The following is a 24,618-nucleotide window of genomic DNA, read 5'->3' as shown; positions in this document are numbered from 1 at the left end:
TTCCATCATATATTTGAGTAATACTGGTTTATTTCAATGTTGTACAAGTTAAATCTTGTACCGTGAACTATGGGGTATTTGAAGTCAACTTTTAGAATGGATTACCTATGGGTCCAAGTACATGCTTGTTTCACGGCAGTTGCCACACCCCAGTAAACCACGTTGGCTTGCAGGCTAAACTAGGTGTGGGTAGCAAACATGAGACACTCTGTGATGGAGTTTGCTTCACTCCATATCAGAGCATGAAGATGGGAAAACTTCCAGAAAGGACCGTACAGATGAAACAATGATATCAACATTGTTCCCCATAAAAATTAAAAATTCATGTGGCTATATTGGCTTTTTTGAAGAAAAGGACTTCTCAGAAGTATTTAAACCAAATTTGGTGGTTGTATCATTAACTGAACAATTCTTACACTGATCTGCTGCACTGTTCCTCCTACACACCAAAAACATGTTCATAAGATGGACTGCTGACTCTAAATTGAGTGTAATTGTGAATGTGAGTGTGAATAGTTGTCTGTCAGAGTAACCCTGCTCTGGATTGGTCATCATGCCAGAGTGGTCCAGTGCATGCTGGGATATCATCCATTTGTGATGAACTCATTTATGCACAAAGGGGGAGCACGGGTGCATGACAAAAGAAGCCTGATCATGCCCCTGCCTTTAAGTCTGAACCTGCTAAGCTAACAAGCTAACCTTGGTTCAGCTGTTAATTAATTCATACTTTTGGGGACTGTGCAGATGTTTTCATAAGGATTTACTTTGGTGTGAGCATTCAAATTTATGAGCCGCTTATTTTCTACATAATCACACATTAACAGGATCTAATGATCCGGTAGATGCTAAAAGTGCTAATTCTGTTAGCGTACAACATTAAATACCACAAGAATTTCACAAACTGCAAATATAACAACAGGGACATTTTAGTGACCTGTTAGAACATTTCACTGCACAACAAGACAGATTATCCCAGGTGTTTGTAATAAAATACTAACAGTGACAAACACAACAACAACAACAACAACAACAACACAACAGCTAGCAGCCACATTGAGCGGGCTCTCAGTTACGATCAGACACTACAAGAGGTAGAGATGCTCAGCTGCTGTCACTCAAAGTGACCATGTCTCCAATGGGGGATTTTCAACTTGTGCCACCATCTTGAAACCGAGACTTCCAGTTAGTGAGCCTCTCGTTCGCGTGTTTGGCGTTATTAGAAACAACAGCTTGTTATGACATCTCACGGAGCGGCTAAATGATTGGATGTTATGACGCCTCATGAAGCAGCTAAATGATTGGATGTTATGACGCCTCATGAAGCGGCTAACCGATTGGATGTTATGAGCCCTCACGGAGCGACTAACCGATCGGTTGTTATGACACCTCACGGAGCGACTAACCGATTGGATGTTATGACGCCTCACGGAGCGACTAACCGATTGGATGTTATGACGCCTCACGGAGCGACTAACCGATTGGATGTTATGACGCCTCACGGAGCGACTAACCGATCGGTTGTTATGACACCTCACGGAGCGACTAACCGATTGGATGTTATGAGCCCTCACGGAGCGACTAACCGATCAGTTGTTATGACGCCTCACGGAGCGTCTAACCGATTGGATGTTATGACGCCTCACGGAGCGACTAACCGATCGGTTGTTATGACCTCTCACGGAGCGGATAACTGATTGGATGTTATGAGCCCTCACGGAGCGACTAACCGATTGGATGTTATGACGCCTCACGGAGCGACTAACCGATTGGATGTTATGACACCACACGGAGCGACTAACCGATTGGTTGTTATGACACCTCACGGAGCGACTAACCGATTGGATGTTATGAGCCCTCACGGAGCGACTAACCGATCGTTTGTTATGACGCCTCACGGAGCGACTAACCGATTGGATGTTATGACGCCTCACGGAGCGACTAACCGATTGGATGTTATGACGCCTCACGGAGCGACTAACCGATTGGTTGTTATGACGCCTCACGGAGCAACTAACCGATTGGATGTTATGACGCCTCACAGAGTGACTAACCGATCGGTTGTTATGACGCCTCATGGAGCGACTAACCGATTGGATATTATGACGCCTCACAGAGTGACTAACCGATTGGTTGTTATGACGCCTCACGGAGCGACTAAGCGATTGGTTGTTATGATGCCTCACGGAGCGGCTAACCAATCAAAGCTGGATGTCGATTAAATGATGTCTCTGGATGTCTCTGGATTACTTATTTCATTGTGGCTTCGATGTGACCGGGTCTTTACATTCGTCGCTAGGAAAGTTCAACGACCACAATACCAACATTCTGGGCGCAATGAACATGTTTGCACTATTATTTAATTTCTTTGTGCAACTGACATCATTATTCAAGCATTCAAAAGACTGTTCCTCCCTCTACACGACTCCAAACAGCAACAAGAAAGTTTCTTGACAGTTCTTGTTGTTGAACGAAACTCACTAACCGGACAGAGTTGTGACATCATCACGAATGCGCATAGGCACTGCTCTATCGCAACTATAAAATCCCCTATTATGCAGAACTTTATGGTTTAAAACGTCTTAAACTGAGAAGTTAGAACCCCCCCCACACCATACAGTTGTCATGGAGAAGGAAACTATCTATAGAGACCACAAGCGTTTTTTGTACCAGGCTGTAAACATGTTTATTTCTGCTCTAAAGTGAGACATTTTAACATGGACTTCTGGCTAAATGTGCTCTGTTTTGGAGCCAGCTTCAAGTGGCCATTCAAGAAACTGCAGCTTTGTCTTCTTCTAGTAGGGCTTCATCTGGCGCCAAGGAAGCTTGAGACTCCAGATATGGACAACAATGACTGAGAATTGTTGCAAAGAGAATATTCTTGAATCAGGAAACTGAAGTGCTTCCTTTGCACTTGCATGAACAGTCTATAAAAAAGGTAGAATGACAGCACTCAAAAACAAAACACCCCCCCCCCCCCCCCCACAAACAAGCAAGATGTAACCTCAACTACAACACGTTTTTACAAAGACGAACATCAGGCTAATGTGATTTGGCACATAAGCCTTCATCGGAGCATCTGTTGTTAACAGAGCATCCAAGCAGAGGAAGGTTACACGAGGAGGTGCACCTGCTATACGTTCTCACTGTTTGCTCTCATTTTCATCAAGTGTAGCGGCAGAAATGACAGGATGCTGCCTGCAGCCAAATTCTCAATAAATTAATATCTATGTGAATAAAATAAGAAATTAACACTGTGTCTGATAAATACACAGCAAATGTTGAGCCACGTTGTGCGTACAAAACAGACAACATCACTGAGGATACTATGTTCATATTCTAAATATATGGTAATATCATGCAAAACTGCAGTGCTGAATTTTCATACGTATACTGATTATGCAGGTGATTTTGTTCCATGCAGTGTGGATGTTATTAAAGCCGCACCGCCTTTGGGTTTTTTTTTAAGATTTAAGCCATAAAAAGAATTTTCTTTGGCACCACAATCATTTTATTACTTAGCATTTAAATAAGCATTCATAATATGAAATTGCAAATATGATCAAAAAATGCACATTGTCTAGAAACAATTTAGAATTTTGAACCCTGATGGGTAGAAATTCAAACAATCAGGTGCCATGACCTACATTTAGTAGCAAACTGTAATTTGGTAACATGTTACAAAAATAAACTGACATTATAATGTTTGGATTTCAGTAGCATCTAAATTTAGTCAGTATTGTGAAATGTGATAGGCTGTACCGCTTTAAATAATGTCAACGCTGCCAAAAGTGCGTTTGTTTTTTGTTCACAAATTTCACGCAACTAAAGGTCTTTTTTTAAATACAATGCTGCAAAATATGGAATGTTTTAAAATAAATATAAATACCTTAAATGTGGGACCAATTTCCACATTTAAAATGCATAATTTATATTAGATGATAAAACTACGTAATGTCTTTTATTTATTTAAAAAAATGTCAGACTGTATTTTCACCATTTTATTATGAAGTGATCACCTGCGTTTATTGAGAATGATGTATTGTAAATTGTTAATTTACATTGTTGGTTTCTCTAATGGAGGGTCTCCCATTTAATCTGTGGTGGAATCAAAATGTAGACAGATCTCTCATTTAAATTCAGACTTTTTGACAGTTAAAATAATCCTTTCCTTTTCCCATTTCAAAGTTATAAATTTCACATTATCTGATAACAACTGCAACTAACTACAATAACTACAACTAATCTGTTTTTTTGTTTTTTTAACTATTTGATGAATTTAATTTAATCTGGAATTTAAAATGTCTCTAAAGTAAACAGCAGTTTCTAACTTGGTTTGACAAAGAAATGTTTATTATTGTTTGTAAATATTATTGTAAATGTTTATTATTGTTGTTATTATTATAGATTTTTTAATGAAAAACTGCTTGTATTTGAGGAACCACAACCAAAAATTAGAGTGTTTAAATTAAAATAATATTGAAAATATTATCACAAAACATAATAAGTGGTTTTCTTTTGGTTGATTAGTTAATTGACTAATGCAGCTAATAAAATAGAAACGGGGGATTTGAACCTATCTTGGCGGTTTTAGGCCCCTCAGGCCGTGCAGCACTCTCGGCGGGTTGTGTTACGTCCGTTGCTCTTGTTAAATTGACATCACATTCCATTAACACTACCCGGTAATGAACAGCTTCCTTTCTTCTTTTTCCACACACAAACCGGCCAAACGCTTTTCTGAAAGTTTCTGAATAAATGTGTTGAGCAGAAATAATAAAGCTTGTCCTGAAACTGATAGGCACAGTCTGATATTCCATCTAAGCTTTGAAATTAAAGTCATTATTTAGGCTGTCTGTCACTGCGGAGTTATGATGACATTATTGAGCGGTTTTGTACCAGATCAGAACCCTGATACTAGTGTCAAAACAGCAGGTTGTTGGTACGGCTTAAGGGAACTGAACAACACTTGCAATCCAGCTTCAGTGTACCGTGACATCGCAGGGTGGCACCTGTAGCCAGGCAGGGGATCAACGAAGAATTGAGACCCCGAAGAACCGATGTGAAGCCCAAAATCTGCTGCTTTGGGTGTGGCAGGGTCCTGCATGTTGGCAGGACTTACTCTTACTAACCTGTCTTATATCTGGATAAAGATGTGGAATGTGGCCCCTATTTTTGAGTTACAGGGAAGCTAACCAAACAAGCTAACCTTGGTTTGAGTGTTTATTAAATCATATTTTGGGGACTGAGCGGTGGTTCTCATAATGGTTTGCTTTGATGTGGGTGTTAAAATTATGACCCGCTTGTGTTTTAAGTAATCACCGTTTAACATGGCGTAATGGATCGAACTATCAATAGCTGCTAAAAGTTCTAATTCCATTAGCATACAACATTGAATAAAAAGAGAATTTCATTCAGCGGAAATACTGCAGCACAGACATCTTAGATGATCCTTCAGGAGAATTAACCACACAACAAGTTATATTATGCCAGATATTTGGAATAAAAAGCTCAAAGGAAAGAAATGGTGCTCCACAGCAGCTAGCAGCCATGGCTAGTGGCCTCTGTCTCAACTCAGCCAACAGCCACTCAAAGCTTACACTTGGTCTTGCTGTCTGCCTGGGAGACTTGGATGCAAACCAGGGACTTAACGTGAAAACTGGATGCACTGTGTACTTGGTCTCCTTAAGTACTGCTAGAATGAGTTTTGTCAAACAGCGGTAACTTACGGAGAGTCAGATGGAGGAACGTCCTTGAACATGAACCAGTGTGCAGGTGCCTCAGTGTTGAGGACCCCAAAGGATAAAAGCCAAGGGGATGCCAGAGCTCTCACGTCTCACTTATTCGGAGTGAGGCTCATGCTTTAAAATGGTCCTATCAGGTCTCTCACACTCAGCGTGAGACTCAGTATGTTGTCACGCTCTCATGCTAATGCGACATTCCACCAAAATGACCTACAAGACAAGATTTGGTGGAAAATAACTCTTTGAACGTATCACAACTTGAGAGCTCTGGGATGCCATCTGTCTCCAATAGACCGGTGGCTACTTTTGGGAGGGGGTGATGGACCACCTGTATGCCTGAGTGGTTGCCATACAGACTCCAGGGTGGGCCCATAATGCAGTAGATGCAGCAACGTTCATCATCAACACATGCTGACAGCTGTGACCTGATCTGTCCAGTTAAACTGCACATGAGCACATGACCTCCTGGCTGTAGCTCAGAAGAAGCAGTAAGTCTGGTTTTGTCACTGTGGACCGTTGGTGTTGGTGTTCATCTCCAGACTAGTGGAGTACCTGGGTGATGTCCAGGTGTGAGATCTTGGTTATCAAGTGATGAATCGGACAGATGGACAGACAGAGTCTATAACTCTGACTATTCAGTGACATACAGTCCGGTTCATAAGTATTTGATTTAGACCCCACCTTGACTCAAGTCCATAAATCCATCAAGTCCATAGGTGTCACCACAACAGATCTGAGGTATATCTGCATGTTGATTTGGCACAAGTTTTATTCTGGATTACCTTCCTTACGCAACTCAGGAAGGAACAGGAAGGAACTGGAACTGGGAACCGTCCAGGCTGGAAACAAGCACACGTAACCACTTGGCCACCACCCGAGCAACAGGATCAACAGCAGAATGAAATGAGATTAAAGACATATTTAATCTCTCTCACTGAACTTTGATCTTGACTAATCAATAGTTTTATTAGTATTTGGATGCTGCCAGAAGGAAGGAAGGAAGGAAATCAAGGATACCATCGCAGATAAATATGAAAGAAACTGAATCTTTTTTATCGTTATGAATTTTTGAAAATTAGGTCAATGTTAAAGGATAGGGATTTTTCCAATTGTCCAAGATTTTTCCTGACTTTGACCTTTGACCTTGAAAATTGAATCAGTTATTGCCTATCAGGGTATGAATCATTTCATTGCGATATAAGAAAAATTGTGGGTTATAGGCTGTTGACAAACAGACAAACAAACAAATACATGTGAAAACATTACTTCCACCCAGTATCATAATCCATCAGATAATAATCCAATTGTTTTACGCTAAGGACCATTTTTTTGTGCTTAAATCACACTGATTTGAAATCATTATGTTCACTGATGGCACACTAAGGCACCTTCCTGTTTTCAGAAATGATCTACATAACATTCTTCATCATGAGCTGATGTTTCAGATGGCCTATGATATATTTTTAATTAGTGTTGGGGGTGTTGGGGGCGTTGGGGGCGTTGGGGGCGCCAACACCAAGCTTGAACCCCCCCAAGTAAACACAGTCAGCACGCTTACCTCCAAAATCAGGCCTTAAACGGATGTCATATCCCTTCAGCAACTTGTCCACAGTGGTCTTGGCCACAGACATTCCAGTGTTTCCAGTGGAGGAGCTGAGGACAAACAAAGAAAAAAACATGATGAGTAAGAGCCATTTCTGTCTGATACATTTGTCAGACACAATCTGTTTCTCTGCCAAACACTGCATGACTAAGACCACAAATTACAGCCTGGACGCTGAGTTCTCATCACCGTCCAATAAGACGTTCTTACAGTAACGTGGTGATGCTTTGTGGTGGGGAAAAAAAAACGAACCATACAATGGAGGAATATGAACATTTGCTTATCGTTGGGCAGCACCGCTGCGTGGATGTTAGCACTGCTGCCTCACAGCGAGAAGGTTCGAGGTCCATTTCAGAACTGGGCCTTTTGTCTGTGCAGTTTGCATGTTCTCCCCGTGTTTGCGTGGGTTCCCTCTGGGTGCTCAGGCTTCCTCTCACCTCCAAAGACATGCAGGTTAGGAAAACCGATGACTCGAAACTGAGTGTAGGTCTGACTGAGTGTGCATCTGTGGTTCTGTGATACACTGGCGGCCTGTCCAGGGTGATCCTCCCCTCTCACCCAATAACAGCTGGGATAGGCTCTGGGCACCCCAACCCTTGAATTAGCAGGTTCTGTTCCACTTCCCAATCCAAAAACCTGCCCATCTATACATCCAGCCACCCAACCATCTATAGATCCAACCTTTCATCCATCTGTCTATCCACCCAGACAGCAATCCATTTGTCATCTGCCTGGTCAATGATCCATCCATCCATCCATCCATCCATCCATCCATCCATCCATCCATCCATCCATCCATCCATCCATCCATCCATCCATCCATCCATCCATCCATCCATCCATCCATCCATCCATCCATCCATCCATCCATCCATCCATCCATCCATATATACATCCATCCATCCATTCAACAACCATCCATTGACATGTCATCCATCATTTATTCATCCATCTAATTATCATCCATCTTCACCTGTCCTTTCATCTATTATCCATCCATCCATCCATCCATCCATCCATCCATCCACCCTGTTCAGTTCAGAAATTTCAGATCCTCAAACGGCTTCAAAGCATCACAGTACAGTGATGCCCAGCAGATCCAGATTAATCATTCAGTCAGAGTAATTTCTCTCACTAATATTTGGTAGATATTAGTGAGGGACTGCAATGCCCCCACCCCCTTGATTATTTTATTTTTTAAGTGCCCTCTGGTGGCTGTAGAACAGTTCTGTGATCAGTTCTATATTACTGTTTGTGTCTGTATGTGCCCAGATCCATACATCAAAAACTATACTTCTGACTGACCTACTAATGTTCGACCTAATTCATAAAGCGTCATCGTGACTTGGGACCCTCCAAAAACTCAGAGCCTTTAAACAAGTGAAACAGTTCCTACAAAGCACCAGAAAGGTGCGTGGTTCTCCTTTCTACCAACAACATCAGTCGCTAATTCACTGACAAATTCCTCCCCTTTACTCAAAAGTGGTGATAATCTGTGAAATCACCTGAGGAGTCTGTGGTTACAATGAAAACCTGGAACAAATTGGAGCCCAGTGCTCCAGACCAACTGATTATTTTTCTAATGCTGCATTCACATGTTGGCTGGAAAAATTCCATCACATCTGGATGTGAGCGCAACAACCGCATACTGTGATGATTATTACCACAGCAAAAACAACAAACCTGGCAGTGTTTTATCTTTAACTGAGCTCTTGGCAAAATTCTATTGTACTTGCATTAATCAATCAATCAATCAATCAACTTTTTTCTTATATAGCGCCAAATCACAACAAACAGTTGCCCCAAGGCGCTCTATATTGTAAGGCAAGGCCATACAATAATTATGAAAAACCCCAACGGTCAAAACGACCCCCTGTGAGCAAGCACTTGGCTACAGTGGGAAGGAAAAACTCCCTTTTAACAGGAAGAAACCTCCAGCAGAACCAGGCTCAGGGAGGGGCAGTCTTCTGCTGAGACTGGTTGGGGCTGAGGGAAAGAACCAGGAAAAAGACATGCTGTGAAGGGGGGCAGAGATCGATCACTAATGATTAAATGCAGAGTGATGCATACGGAGCAAAAAGAGAAAGAAACAGTGCATCATGGGAACCCCCCCACAGTCTACGTCTAAAGCAGCATAACCAAGGGATGGTCCAGGGTCACCTGATCCAGCCCTAACTATAAGCCTTAGCGAAAAGGAAAGTTTTAAGCCTAATCTTAAAAGTAGAGAGGGTGTCTGTCTCCCTGATCTGAATTGGGAGCTGGTTCCACAGGAGAGGAGCCTGAAAGCTGAAGGCTCTGCCTCCCATTCTACTCTTACAAACCCTAGGAACTACAAGTAAGCCTGCAGTCTGAGAGCGAAGTGCTCTAATGGGGTAATATGGTACTACGAGGTCCCTAAGATAAGATGGGACCTGATTATTCAAAACCTTATAAGTAAGAAGAAGAATTTTAAATTCTATTCTAGAATTAACAGGAAGCCAATGAAGAGAGGCCAACACGGGTGAGATATGCTCTCTCCTGCTAGTACCCGTCAGTACTCTAGCTGCAGCATTCTGAACCAACTGAAGGCTTTTTAGGGAACTTTTAGGACAACCTGATAATAATGAATTACAATAGTCCAGCCTAGAGGAAATAAATGCATGAATTAATTTTTCAGCATCACTCTGAGACAAGACCTTTCTGATTGTCTTACAGACATAAAGACATGGATGACCTCTAATTTCCTGCTTTTAAACTCAGATAAAACTGAAGTTATTGTACTTGGCCCCACAAATCTTAGAAACATGGTGTCTAACCAGATCCTTACTCTGGATGGCATTACCCTGACCTCTAGTAATACTGTGAGAAATCTTGGAGTCATTTTTGATCAGGATATGTCATTCAAAGCGCATATTAAACAAATATGTAGGACTGCTTTTTTGCATTTACGCAATATCTCTAAAATCAGAAAGGTCTTGTCTCAGAGTGATGCTGAAAAACTAATTCATGCATTTATTTCCTCTAGGCTGGACTATTGTAATTCATTATTATCAGGTTGTCCTAAAAGTTCCCTAAAAAGCCTTCAGTTAATTCAAAATGCTGCAGCTAGAGTACTGACGGGGACTAGAAGGAGAGAGCATATCTCACCCATATTGGCCTCTCTTCATTGGCTTCCTGTTAATTCTAGAATAGAATTTAAAATTCTTCTTCTTACTTATAAGGTTTTGAATAATCAGGTCCCATCTTATCTTAGGGACCTCGTAGTACCATATCACCCCAATAGAGCGCTTCACTCTCAGACTGCAGGCTTACTTGTAGTTCCTAGGGTTTGTAAGAGTAGAATGGGAGGCAGAGCCTTCAGCTTTCAGGCTCCTCTCCTGTGGAACCAGCTCCCAATTCAGATCAGGGAGACAGACACCCTCTCTACTTTTAAGATTAGGCTTAAAACTTTCCTTTTTGCTAAAGCTTATAGTTAGGGCTGGATCAGGTGACCCTGAACCATCCCTTAGTTATGCTGCTATAGACGTAGACTGCTGGGGGGTTCCCATGATGCACTGTTTCTTTCTCTTTTTGCTCTGTATGCACCACTCTGCATTTAATCATTAGTGATCGATCTCTGCTCCCCTCCACAGCATGTCTTTTTCCTGGTTCTCTCCCTCAGCCCCAACCAGTCCCAGCAGAAGACTGCCCCTCCCTGAGCCTGGTTCTGCTGGAGGTTTCTTCCTGTTAAAAGGGAGTTTTTCCTTCCCACTGTAGCCAAGTGCTTGCTCACAGGGGGTCGTTTTGACCGTTGTGGTTTTACATAATTATTGTATGGCCTTGCCTTACAATATAAAGCGCCTTGGGGCAACTGTTTGTTGTGATTTGGCGCTATATAAAAAAATTGATTGATTGATTTTAGAGATATTGCGTAAATGCAAAAAGGCAGTCCTACATATTTGTTTAATATGCGCTTTGAATGACATATCCTGATCAAAAATGACTCCAAGATTTCTCACAGTATTACTAGAGATTAGGGAAATGCCATCCAGAGTAACGATCTGGTTAGACACCATGCTTCTAAGATTTGTGGGGCCAAGTACAATAACTTCAGTTTTATCTGAGTTTAAAAGCAGGAAATTAGAGGTCATCCATGTCTTTATGTCTGTAAGACAATCCTGCAGTTTAGCTAATTGGTGTGTATCCTCTGGCTTCATGGATAGATAAAGCTGGGTATCATCTGCGTAACAATGAAAATTTAAGCAATACCGTCTAATAATACTGCCTAAGGGAAGCATGTATAAAGTGAATAAAATTGGTCCTAGCACAGAACCTTGTGGAACTCCATAATTAACTTTAGTCCGTGAAGAAGATTCCCCATTTACATGAACAAACTGTAATCTATTAGACAAATATGATTCAAACCACCGCAGCGCAGTGCCTTTAATACCTATGACATGCTCTAATCTCTGTAATAAAATTTTATGGTCAACAGTATCAAAAGCAGCACTGAGGTCCAACAGAACAAGCACAGAGATGAGTCCACTGTCCGAAGCCATAAGAAGATCATTTGTAACCTTCACTAATGCTGTTTCTGTACTATGATGCATTCTAAAACCTGACTGAAACTCTTCAAATAGACCATTCCTCTGCAGGTGATCAGTTAGCTGTTTTACAACTACCCTCTCAAGAATCTTTGAGAGAAAAGGAAGGTTGAAAATTGGCCTATAATTAGCTAAGATAGCTGGGTCAAGTGATGGCTTTTTAAGTAATGGTTTAATTACTGCCACCTTAAAGGCCTGTGGTACATAACCAACTAACAAAGATAGATTGATCATATTTAAGATTGAAGCATTAAATAATGGTAGGACTTCCTTGAGCAGCCTGGCAGGAATGGGGTCCAATAAACATGCCGATGGTTTGGACGAAGCAACCAATGAAAATAACTCAGACAGAACAACCGGAGAGAAAGAGTCTAACCAAATACCGGCATCACTGAAAGCAGCCAAAGATAACGATACATCTTTGGGATGGTTATGAGTAATTTTTTCTCTAATAGTCAAAATTTTGTTAGCAAAGAAAGTCATGAAGTCATTACTAGTTAAAGTTAATGGAATACTCAGCTCAATAGAGCTCTGACTCTTTGTCAGCTTAGCTACAGTGCTGAAAAGAAACCTGAGGTTATTCTTATTTTCTTCAATTAGTGATGAGTAGAAAGATGTCCTAGCTTTACGGAGGGCTTTTTTATAGAGCAACAAACTCTTTTTCCAGGCTAAGTGAAGATCTTCTAAATTAGTGAGATGCCATTTCCTCTCCAACTTACGGGTTATCTGCTTTAAGCTACGAGTTTGGGAGTTATACCACGGAGTCAGACACTTCTGATTTAAAGCTCTCTTTTCAGAGGAGCTACAGCATCCAAAGTTGTCTTCAAAGAGGATGTAAAACTATTGACGAGATACTCTATCTCCCTTACAGAGTTTAGGTAGCTACTCTGCTCTGTGTTGGTATATGACATTAGAGAACATAACGAAGGAATCATATCCTTAAACCTAGTTACAGCGCTTTCTGAAAGACTTCTAGTGTAATGAAACTTATTCCCCACTGCAGGGTAGTCCATCAGGGTAAATGTAAATGTTATTAAAAAATGATCAGACAGAAGGGAGTTTTCAGGGAATACTGTTAAGTCTTCTATTTCCATACCATAAGTCAGAACAAGATCTAAGATATGATTAAAGTGGTGGGTGGACTCATTTACTTTTTGAGCAAAGCCGATAGAGTCTAATAATAGATTAAATGCAGTGTTGAGGCTGTCATTCTCAGCATCTGTGTGGATATTAAAATCGCCCACTATAATTATCTTATCTGAGCTAAGCACTAAGTCAGACAAAAGGTCTGAAAATTCACAGAGAAACTCACAGTAACGACCAGGTGGACGATAGATAATAACAATAAAACTGGTTTTTGGGACTTCCAATTTGGATGGACAAGACTAAGAGACAAGCTTTCAAATGAATTAAAGCTCTGTCTAGGTTTTTTGATTAATTAATAAGCTGGAATGGAAGATTGCTGCTAATCCTCCTCCTCGGCCCGTGCTACGAGCATTCTGACAGTTAGTGTGACTCGGGGGTGTTGACTCATTTAAACTAACATATTCATCCTGCTGTAACCAGGTTTCTGTAAGGCAGAATAAATCAATACGTTGATCAATTATTATATCATTTACCAACAGGGACTTAGAAGAGAGAGATCTAATGTTTAATAGACCACATTTAACTGTTTTAGTCTGTGGTGCAATTGAAGGTGCTATATTATTTTTTCTTTTTGAATTTTTATGCTTAAATAGATTTTTGCTGGTTATTGTTGGTCTGGGAGCAGGCACCGTCACTACGGGGATGGGGCAACGAGGGGATGGCAGGGGGAGAGAAGCTGCAGAGAGGTGTATAAGACCACAGCTCTGCCTCCTGGTCCCAACGCTGGACAGTCACAGTTTGGAGGATCCAAGAAAATTGGCCAGATTTCTAGAAATGAGAGCTGCTCCATCCAAAGTGGGATGGATGCCGTCTCTCCTAACAAGACCAGGTTTTCCCCAGAAGCTTTGCCAATTATCAATGAAGCCCACCTTCACCTTTAATCATTAGTGATCGATCTCTGCTCCCCTCCACAGCATGTCTTTTTCCTGGTTCTCTCCCTCAGCCCCAACCAGTCCCAGCAGAAGACTGCCCCTCCCTGAGCCTGGTTCTGCTGGAGGTTTCTTCCTGTTAAAAGGGAGTTTTTCCTTCCCACTGTAGCCAAGTGCTTGCTCACAGGGGGTCGTTTTGACCGTTGGGGTTTTACATAATTGTTGTATGGCCTTGCCTTGCAATATAAAGCGCCTTGGGGCAGCTGTTTGTTGTGATTTGGCGCTATATAAAAAAAATTGATTGATTGATTGATGATGGAAAACTTTAAAAGGGTCACACACGTCGACATCATTGCATGGCCACAGAATTATGGAGTTGTAGAAGCAAAAATCAGGCTTTAGGATTTTAAGGTACCACTCTGCAGCAGACTTAGAAAAAAAGAGTGACTCAACCAAATGCAATCTTTTTAATGCACATAATATCCAGCATTTATTAAAGGCAGGCATTTATTTATTTTTATTTTTTCAGATGAAGTTTTGACCCGATCATTAAATGAGGCAGGTCCAGATTCAAGGTCAGGCTTTTAATCAAAGAAATACAATCAAAAGCCGACATACATAAGCCTTACTGGTGATTCAGCGCCTCCTGGCTGTAACTAATCCGTTACACACATATCACAGATTTTTTTTTCCATTTCATACATATAACGGATTTTGATTGTAATGGACAAAATTCACTGGTCCACCTGAAGGTGATAAGCAGTTGATTTTGTTGCTTGATGATGTTCGGCATTGATGATGTCGCGTTCCCGGGGTGTGCATACTAACATCTCCACAAGATGTAAGTCACTTCAGATGTGTTATTTGATTACTAAAACAACATGTTTCGATTTTAAAAGTGTTTATTTGTCACTAACTTTTGCAAAATATATGAGAAACACATTAGATTTATACAAAACACAGCTGTTTCAGAGTCTTGGATTATTTTTGTTCAAGTGAACAACCAGCTGCCGTCACACTGATTGGCAGTCGCCGTGTCACATCACTCAGAATTTCACAAAATAAAGCTGTGGTGTATTTTGGCCCTGCAGAGCTGATGGCAGAATGGACGTTATCTCTTTCCACTGTAAAACAGCCACTCTGATTGAAAATGAATGGCAGGTTGTGGCTTGCTGCACAATTTTTATACATAACTGGGGCGTGGTCACTTTGAGTGATAGGTAATCTATACTCCTGAGCTGAGTCCAAAGCGCCGCTAGCCGACATTGGTCGCTATGGCTGCTAGTTGTTGTGGAAGATCACGTCTTTCCATTCTGAGTATTTTATTCCAAATATTTGTAATAATATGGTTGTTGTGTAGTTAACTGTTAAAAGTCTGTGCTTCAGTATTTTCATTGAATGACATTTTTATGTTAGTTTTATGTGCTAGTGGCAGTCAGTGGCATTAGCGCTGTTAGTAGCTTGATGATGTTAGCTAAGGAAATATGATCGTCAGAACTATTCACACCAGAACCAAAACCACCTCCCAGTCCCCAAAAATCCTGTGGCAATCCCTCAGTGGCAAGGAAGATTGTCTCTTTATCGATTCCCAGACGGGATGGTGGACATGGAGAAACTCTACATTCAGGGTTAATCCAGAGACGCCTGTATGTGGGTTTGTTTAACCTGGGAATCCTTGACAGATCCTTTGCCTGGTCCGATGGCTGGCAAATCCCAGATGATCGGCGTCTTCAGCCTTCATCTGCCTTCAGTCGTTGGGTTCCAAGCCATCACCTCTTCCGCCTGATCCCCTGTTAAGGACTTCTTCTTTCATCAGAGCCCTGTTAGCCGTCTCTTGTTCAGGGTTCCTGTTGGGCCTTCATGGTTACTGTAACAGCCACGTGGACCACAAGGTCCCCTTCATATTTTAACCTAACAGGTAATCCCCCTACTTGATCCTTTAGTCAGGTGTCACAATGCAGACAAGGGGCTGGATTTTCACACTGTATGTGATATGATGCTTTAAGCTATTTAGCACAAAATAAAAATCCAGGAGCAGCTCCAGTGTTTTTTGTCAGGTGGAGCTTAGTCTCCATCCCGTTCTGTTGGTCAGGAAACATCAGGTGTGACACTTTGGCCATCTACCACATTTTTCAGGGCACGCAGCATGCAGGTACCTCCATGGCTGGAGAAGGCCAAGGGGTCGGTAAAATTTCACCTACAACTACTTTCTGGTGCAGAAGGACCTGCAGTCTGAATGAACCCAGCAGTCATCGGTGAGAGGCGGTGTTTACCCTGGACCGAGCCGACACAGATGTCGAGCATCTGCATGGTGGAACCCACGCAAACATGCCAATTCCACACAGAACGGAGCATTGGAAGTAAACCTTCTTGCTGTGAGGCAGCAGTGCTAACCACTAATCCACCGTGCCACCCTCAATCACTCATGTTAAGGAGAAAAATACATCTATACTACCTTAATGGCATGAAATTGCTCAGTTGATTTCAGTGCAGTGCATAAACAACATTACAGGTGAGATATGGAAACAGGGGGCGCTACAGAACCAAGTCCAAGAAAGCATGTGAGAATATCAGGCTGGAAGAAAAAAAAAGACTTTTTGAACTGTGAAATTTTATGGCAGCGTTACAGTAGGGCAACAGAAGTCCTTTTTGGATGGGGGGGGCAGTCCCAACCAGCCCCACCCTAGAGCCGCCCATGTATGAAACAAAGCCTCCAAAACAGCCAACAGCAGCTTCAAAGGTGAGACTGTGGACCGGCCTGCAGACAGACTCCGCACACTGACACAACAAGGGTTCTGTGACCTGCATCACCTGACCTGGACCTCTTCGGGAGGAATGAGGAGAGGAAACGGGTTAAATCTGCTCCCTGGCCTAGGGCTCAGTGAGGGGAAACACTGTTCAGTGAGCTCATAGTGCAGCTGTTCATGAATCTGTCCGGCACAGCGCAGCTGAGAGCATCAACACCACATGTTCGGCTTCGTCATCCGATCAGGAGACACATGCAGGAGGACACAGACCAGGAAGGGACTTTGTGGAGTAACATCTGGAACGTTATGTGAATGTTAGGAAAATAAGAAATAAATTATTCCAAGTGAGGACATGTGGATGCTCGTGCGTAATCAATCGATCAGTGACTTGTCATCACTGTCGGAGCCTGGGCTGTCATCTTAGGTAAAAAATCCCCTCACCCCCACTCCCACCCCACTCCCACACACCTCCCCTCGCCATTATGACACATCTCCGGATATTTTTGAAATCTGCCTGCCACAGTGGGCCGTGCACACTCATGCACAGCATGTTCGCGCAGCAGCGCCTATACAAGGCAAGGCCCAGCCGCATCTCATCAACCCCCCCACCCCCACCCTCAACACCCCCCCCCCTTTTTTTTTAAATCGAAGAGGCTTCCCTTACCTTTGAGCAAAGCAGACGAAGGACAAAGCCGCCAAAGCAGAGAAGATTCCACATAATTTATCTTCTTGACGACCCAACATCTCCACAAATCCTTAGATGTTGTTCCAATAATCCAACCAATCCAAGCGCTCCTCCGGAAAAATGCACAAATTAAAGAGGGGCAATCGAAAAAAAGAATTAATAATAATGATAATGATAATTGCCTTTGAAAGATGTCGAGTGGACGAGCCTACATCTACGCGTACAACGTCTTCATTAAAACAGGCTGCTTGCTTGGTGAAAAATTGGCCCCCAGCTAGGCTATGGAAATCCGTGCAGGTCACAGAGCCCCTCGACCAACACCACATCAGACATGTTGATCTCCCCCCACCCAAAACGAAAAAAAAGAAAAAAAAAAAAAAAAGAAGTGGTGGGAAGTGTTTTTTTTTTCCTCTTGGATGAAATGACGGAGCGGCGGCGTGTCGCCGATCAAATCGGTGGATGAAATTTCCCAGTCCAGAGCTGCAGGAGAGGCATGGCTCCGACGGCCCCACACCTTCAAAAGGAAGCAGGAAAAATTCAAATATGCATCCCCCGCCTTGTTGTTTGTTGATGCCCCCCTGGTTGCTGCTTCCGATGATGATGATGATGATGTGGATCAGCGCAAAGTCACTGAGGGGAAAATGCACATAGAAAACGCACGGGCTAATATCTGATGCAGACGTCAGAGCAGGCAGTATCACTCCTCTGCTGGGGGAAAAAATAAAACAAAATAAAAAATGAGATGCCCAGAAATACGGTTGGCCTGTGATACGGCAGTGCGTCGGCTTACATATCAGAGATGCTCTTTGGAAAAGTCCACCTGCCTCCGCGCGCCGACGGTAAATGGCGTTTGGATGCGTAATGCGCTCCGTTCGCCTTCTGCTCCAAAGAAGAAGAAGAAGAAGAAGAAACCCGTCAGTCCAAGAAGATCTGATGAAGAAATCCTGTCAGTCCCCCTTTTATCTGTGTCATTTAAATCGAAATAACGTCCTAAAGGTGGGGGATTCCTCACAGCCTGTTCACGCACCCGGCGCCTTTTCTTCCACTTCGCCACATTTTTTGGACACACAGACTCGCACCCACACGCGTCGATGCGCGCACGCCTTCCATGAATGCGCCTGGTCTCTCTTTTGTAATTTATTTATTACCACGAAGCTTTTTCTCTCTCTCTGTGTGTGTGTGTCCAGATGAAACATCAGCATCCTTTTGTAGAAAATGGAAAAAAAATAAATAATAAATAAAAAAAAATACGCACCACGACGCCAGAATGGCACAAGCTGGAGTTTTATTACGGAGAGGAGGTGGTTTTCTCAGGGATCTCTCTGCTGTCCAGTTGCTAAGCAACCCATCCAGCGCCGAGTAGTGGTGCAGTTGTGGCGTTTGGAAGGCGATGCGCAAAGGCCCGTTTAAAACAGTCGGCCGCTGCTGGTGTCAGTTTGACAAAGGAAGGGAGGAAGTTGCGCGCCACGCAGCCGTTTCTCCTGCCTTAAAAACTCCATTAACTATCATAATGAGGGGAAAAAACCCTGCAGTGTGTCAAGGCTGGAGCACTTTTGCTTCATCATCCTGCTTATCATGGTTGTCAGGCCCATTAGAGCAGTGATAAAGAGCAGAGTGCGACCAGCTAATGGCACATGGATCATTTTTTAAAAGAACTTTTTCATACTTTTAGTCCACAACAGCAATTATTGCCCCATTCTGGACAATATGACCCTTGCCACAGAAGTTGACCCGCTTACCAACATCCTACACTTAATTGTGAGAGGTTTGAGAACATGTGTATTATCCAGACTGGAATAAAAGTCATTCATTCATCATTTCTACGCGTAGTCCAATTAAGGGTTGGGGGGGGGCGGGGGGGTGGGGGGCTGGAGCCTATCCCAGCAGTCATAGAGCGCAAGGCGGGGTACACCCAGGACAGGATGCCAGTCTGTCACAGGGCCACAAATAGACAAACAAACAGACACACCCACACACACCTACGGACAATTTTTAAAGAGTCCAATCCACCTAATCCGCATGTCTTTGAATGTGGGAGGAAACCGAAGCACCCGGAGGAAACCCATGCAAACACGGGGAGACATGCAAACTCCACACAGAAAGGCCACAGAATTGAACCCACGACCTTCTCGCTGTGAGGCAACAGCGCTAACCACTAAGCCTTACTCAAAAAATTCAGTGGAAAAACAAACAAACAAACAAACAAACAAAAAAACAAAACAAAAAAAACAAAAAAAACAAAAACAAACCTAAGTCACCTTTTTTCTGTATGTGGAACTCAATTTTTAACACACTTCCCAGAGAATGAGTTTAGCAATGGGCAGAACTCAGTGCAGCACATGTGCACACACACAGCATGTGCTGTTACTTAACATAGGAATTATGAATTCCAAAAAAAAAAGCAAGTTGGACAAAAAACTTCCATTGCACAATATGCTGGAGGGTATCTGATGCAGTTTGGAAAAAAATAAATAATCAAATGAACATTGATTTCTGGCCCAGAGATGGAAACACTATAACAAAATCATATGTCTGATGTTTATAAGTTCTTTGATATTGGATTTTTTTTGTGTGTTCTGGTGTACTTTCATAATTAGTATGCATTCTTGTATTATTGGAGTTTATTTTCTTAACACTTTAATTCCTGCCAAAGTCTGCTGTAAATAGGAATAAATATTATTATTATTATTATTATTATGATTCATTAAAAAAATACTTTTTTATTATTCATTTATTTTGGGGGGGCCGGCCCGGTTGGTGAGTAGGCAGATAAGTGTGCTTGTTTTGAGTGCGGATGGTTGCAGGGTCAAACCCTCCACCTGCAGTGTATCCAGAAATATTCACAGCGCTTCACTTTTTACACATTTTGTTGTTACAGCCTTATTCCAAAATGGAGTGAATTCATTCTTTCCCTCAAAATTCTACTCACATAACCCGTAACGACAACATGAAAAAAAAGTTTTTGGACAGTTTTACAAATTCCAAAATAAAAAAAATTAGAAGTCACATGTATGTACAGTGCGTCCGGAAAGTATTAACATTACTTAAGGACATTCACAGAGTTGACCTGAAGTCAGTCCTTTGATATCTTGGCTGTGTGTTTAGGGTCATTGTCCTGCTGAAAGGTGAACCGTCACCCCAGTCTGAGGTCAAGAGCGCTCTGGAGCAGGTTTTCATCCAGGACATACATTGCTGCATTCATCTTTCCCTCAATCCTGACGAGCCTCCCAGTTCCTGCTGCTGAAAACATCCCCACAGCATGATGCTGTCACCACCATGCTTCACTGAAGGGATGGTGCCTGGTTTCCTCCAAACATGATGTCTCATCAGATCAGAGAATTTTCTTTCTCCTGGTCTGAGAGTCCTTCAGGTGCCTTTTGTCAAACTCCAGGTGGGCTGCCATGTGCCTTTTACTAAGGAGTGGTTTCCGTATGACCACTCTACCATACAGGCCTGATTGGTGGATTGCTGCAGAGGTGGTTGTCCTTCTGGAAGGCTCTCCTCTCTCCACAGAGGAATGCTGGAGTTCTGACAGAGTGACCATCAGGTTCTTGGTCACCTCCCTGACTAAGATCCTTCTCCCCTGATCGCTCAGTTTAGACAGGCGTCCAGCTCTAGGAAGAGGCCTGGTGGATCCGACCTTCTTCCATTTACAGATGATGAAGGCCACTGTGCTCATTGGGACCTTCAAAGCAGAAATGCTTCTTTACCCTTCGCCAGATTGTACCTCCAGACATTCTTCTCTTGGAGGTCTACAGACAATTCTTTTGACTTCATGCTTGGTTTGTGCTCTGACTGTGGGACCTTATATGTAGACAGGTGTGTGTCTTCCCAAATCATGTCCAGTCAACCGAACTTACCCCAGGTGGACTCCAACTAGCTGTATAAACATCTCAAGGATGATCTGTGGAAACAGAAGGCACCTGAGCTCAATTTTTGTGCTTCATGTCAAAGGCTGTGAATACTTATGTTCATGTGATTTTTTTTAAATAAATTTGCAAAAAAAAAAAAAAGCCTTTATTCACATTGTCATTATGGGGTGCTGTGTGTAGAATTTTGAGGAAACAAAATGAATTTCATCCATTTTGGAATACTGCTGTAACACAAACAAAGTGAAAAAAAAAGGGAAGTGCTGTGAATACTTTCCAAATGCACCGTATCCTCCAAACAAAATGGTGTAAGGGTCCCGAAGGGCATCCAGTGTAAAATATGTGCCAAATCAATATGCATCTCCTCCTCAGATCTATTGTCGAAAACAAGAGAGCAGCTGAAGGGAGTTACAATTTATTTATGTTTTTTGGTATATAAGTTGCACTGAAGAATAAGTGACAATTTCATAATTTCAGTTCATCTCTCCATGAGCGGTGTAGACCAGGTGCTCTTCAGGATCAGAGTTTTACTGCCAGAATTCAGACCAGGGTTTGATTCCATGTGTGCCTTCATGCTGCTGGGCACACCTGATCCCAACGGATCTCAGATGTTAAACAGTCCTGATTATCACTTGCTTGGGAGATGACTGAGGAACACCAGGAGCTGCACACATGATTTTCCATGTACAAGTGGAGTTCTGTCAGGAAAGGCATTTAGACTAAACCTTGTGCCAAATCCCACTGCATCTCCATCATGTCTGTCCACCCAAACGGGTACTGGCCTGAGCTGAGGAAGTAACCTGAGATGGACCACCATCCAGGGGGAGCTGTAGACTCTATCTGCTTCACACTACAGTGTCCAGCCTGATGGGCTTCAGGGACTTCTTCCACATCTCGACAAAAGAATTTGACACTTTTCCCCACTGAGGTGAGACAATGAGATTAGTTTCAGCTGACATCCTGCACTCTGAGACCAGGATTTGACTTGACAATCATCATAAAGAGGCTCCTCCCCTTCACTGCTTATTCATAAGAACCCTCTAATGACATGATCTTATTGCTTTATTTCTGCCAGACATTGAGATAATCAGAGTCTGAAACATGCTGAAAGGTCTGTAAATACTTCATTTAAATAGAGCATTAGTGTCTCGGACTGGACTGGACGTTGTGACAGATACGAGCTGCAAACAGGAAGCGAGAGCCACTGGAAGGCACCAATGCATTAACCATGTGATGCTATTAATATCAAACGAGCGAGTGCGACCCAGTAACTCATACATGTTACGCAACATTTGAACAGAGCGGAGAAGTCACGGGACGTGGATGTCTTTGGGGCTCGAACCTGGTCATCACAGATGCCAATCACAACACAACAGGATTGGAATGGGAGTAAAACAGAATCCAGTTAGCCTGCTGTTATGTCAAATGATACGCCTCGGGATTCCCCGGAAGAGTTAGAGAACTTGGCTGAGAATAGGGAAGTGTGGGTTAAGCTGCTTGGCATGCTGCCACTGCAACCTGCATGCAGATAATCCATGAAAATGAAAATATTTCCACCATTAATGTTTTAGAAAATGGATTAGTGGTTAGCACTGCTGCCTCACAACAAGAAGGTCGTGGGTTCAGTTCCCACCTGGAGTTTGCATGTTCTCCCCGTGTTTGCTTGGGTTCCCTCCGGGTGTTCTGGCTTCCCCCCACATCCAAAGACATGCAAGTTTGGTGGACTGGAAACTTAAATTGTCCGTAGGTGTGAATGTGTTTGTTTGTCTGTATGTGACCCTGTGACTGCTGGGATAGGACTACAACCTCCAACCGGGTATAGAAAATGAATCTGTACTTTTAGAGAAGGCATTTTGAGAGACACCTGGGAAGAGCTTCTGGTGTGGTGAGGTCACTGGACAGAGATGTTTGGAGATGCTCATACATTTGCAGGACAATGAAGGTGTAAGTCGTGATGCTGGTGCTTCCTGCCTTGCAATATGGTTGTGAGATTTGGATGCTAACCAGTGATCTTAGGCGACAACTGGATGTCTCTGGTACCAGGTCTGTTTGGAGGATACTTGGGTACTGCTGGGTTGACTTTGTGTCAAGCAAGTGGATCCATAGACTAAGATACTATGATGAGGAGTATCACCTTCATTGTGGGGGTGTGTCTATGTTGATATTTTGGCCACATGGCGCATTGCACCTTTCTGTGATAGATAGATGGCTGTTTTTGAGATGCAGGGATGGACTGGTTATCTGTCTGGGTGGTTGCCAACCAGGACTTAAGGCAGCTCAATGGTGCCATGGAGAGTACTTTTTCCAAGGTTGACATGATTAAATAAAACTTCATGTTTATTAATACAAACAATTTTCATTTAAAAGTGGAGTTCCTTTGGATTTTCCATAAAATCTCTGGTCTATTGCTAAACTACAACTACCATATTTACCGGCGTATACAATATCTTAAACATCCTGTTAAAAGGGAAAACTGCATTTAATTCACACAGGAGTAAAAGTCATATTTTTGCTGTATTATCAGCTCTTTAATTTGGTATTTTTGTGTATTGTTGTGTACTTCTTATTACTGACATTTATTCTTTTGTTATTAATAGTTTTTTGTTTTTTTGCTGAATGCATTGATTCCTGTGAAAGTCCAACATAAATAATTACTGTAATTATTATTATTCATTATTCATTATTTTAGTCATAAGCTCAGGAGGTCATGAAAAACCACATTCTTGGTATCAGTGACATCATCAATCCACGGGATATGTAAGAAATCCACACAAATAATACATACAAACATGTACAGATTTTGGACAGTTATTCTTTTCATACATTTTACAAGATTTTTTTTCTTGTGAGAATCAGCTGCCTAAGGTGCATCATGGCATCTCATTGTATTTAACCCACATGGGTCAAAATTCTAACTGTTTCCTGGTGAGGGAATTTTGATCATATTGGTGATTCAAGACTGTGAATCCTTTATTTATTTGAATATTAAGTAATGAAAATTATGGTGAAGCTAAGGAAAATTATTCTTTATGACACAAGTGGTAGAACAATAAAAAAGGCACTGCACCTTTAATTAAATAACAATAGGCTTGTATGTACATCGGCTTCACTCTGACAACATAACAAGAGAAAGAAGAAGAATGGACTTGATTTGTTTGTGTGCATGTGGCTCAGCACGTGAAAATACATGTGTTGGAAAAACATGATTAATACAGTTTCATTTTTCAAATCAGTTTCAAGAGATTAACTCAAACAAATGACACATTTTTATCTCTTAAATATGTTATTTTAAAAGTGAAATCATTTCTGTATTTACTTTTATTTAGAAATCATAAATGGTGGTTTTAAATTATTTCTGAAGTGATGCTTCTTTTAAATCAAATTGTTACAAATTGTGAA

General features: G+C 42.1%; 1 protein-coding gene across 3 annotated transcripts in view; it reads right to left on the bottom strand.

The window, feature by feature from the left end:
- gabrb4 (gamma-aminobutyric acid type A receptor subunit beta4) overlaps positions 1–17,917 on the bottom strand; it is a 164,978-nt gene extending 147,061 nt beyond the window's left edge. For all 3 annotated transcript variants that reach the window (XM_034177715.1, XM_034177717.1, XM_034177716.1), the window contains exons 1-2: positions 17,330–17,917; positions 7,297–7,391 (exon numbers count right to left, since the gene is read on the bottom strand). The gene's annotated coding sequence lies outside the window, so the exon portion shown is untranslated. The remainder of the gene's footprint in view (positions 1–7,296; positions 7,392–17,329) is intronic.
- Between the last annotated feature and the right edge of the window lie 6,701 nt (positions 17,918–24,618).

The sequence above is a fragment of the Thalassophryne amazonica genome, chromosome 9 (assembly GCF_902500255.1).
Source record: "Thalassophryne amazonica chromosome 9, fThaAma1.1, whole genome shotgun sequence".
Lineage (NCBI taxonomy): Eukaryota > Metazoa > Chordata > Actinopteri > Batrachoidiformes > Batrachoididae > Thalassophryne > Thalassophryne amazonica.
The sequence above is the reverse complement of the archived record's forward strand: the minus strand, read 5'-3'. Positions and strand labels throughout refer to the sequence as shown.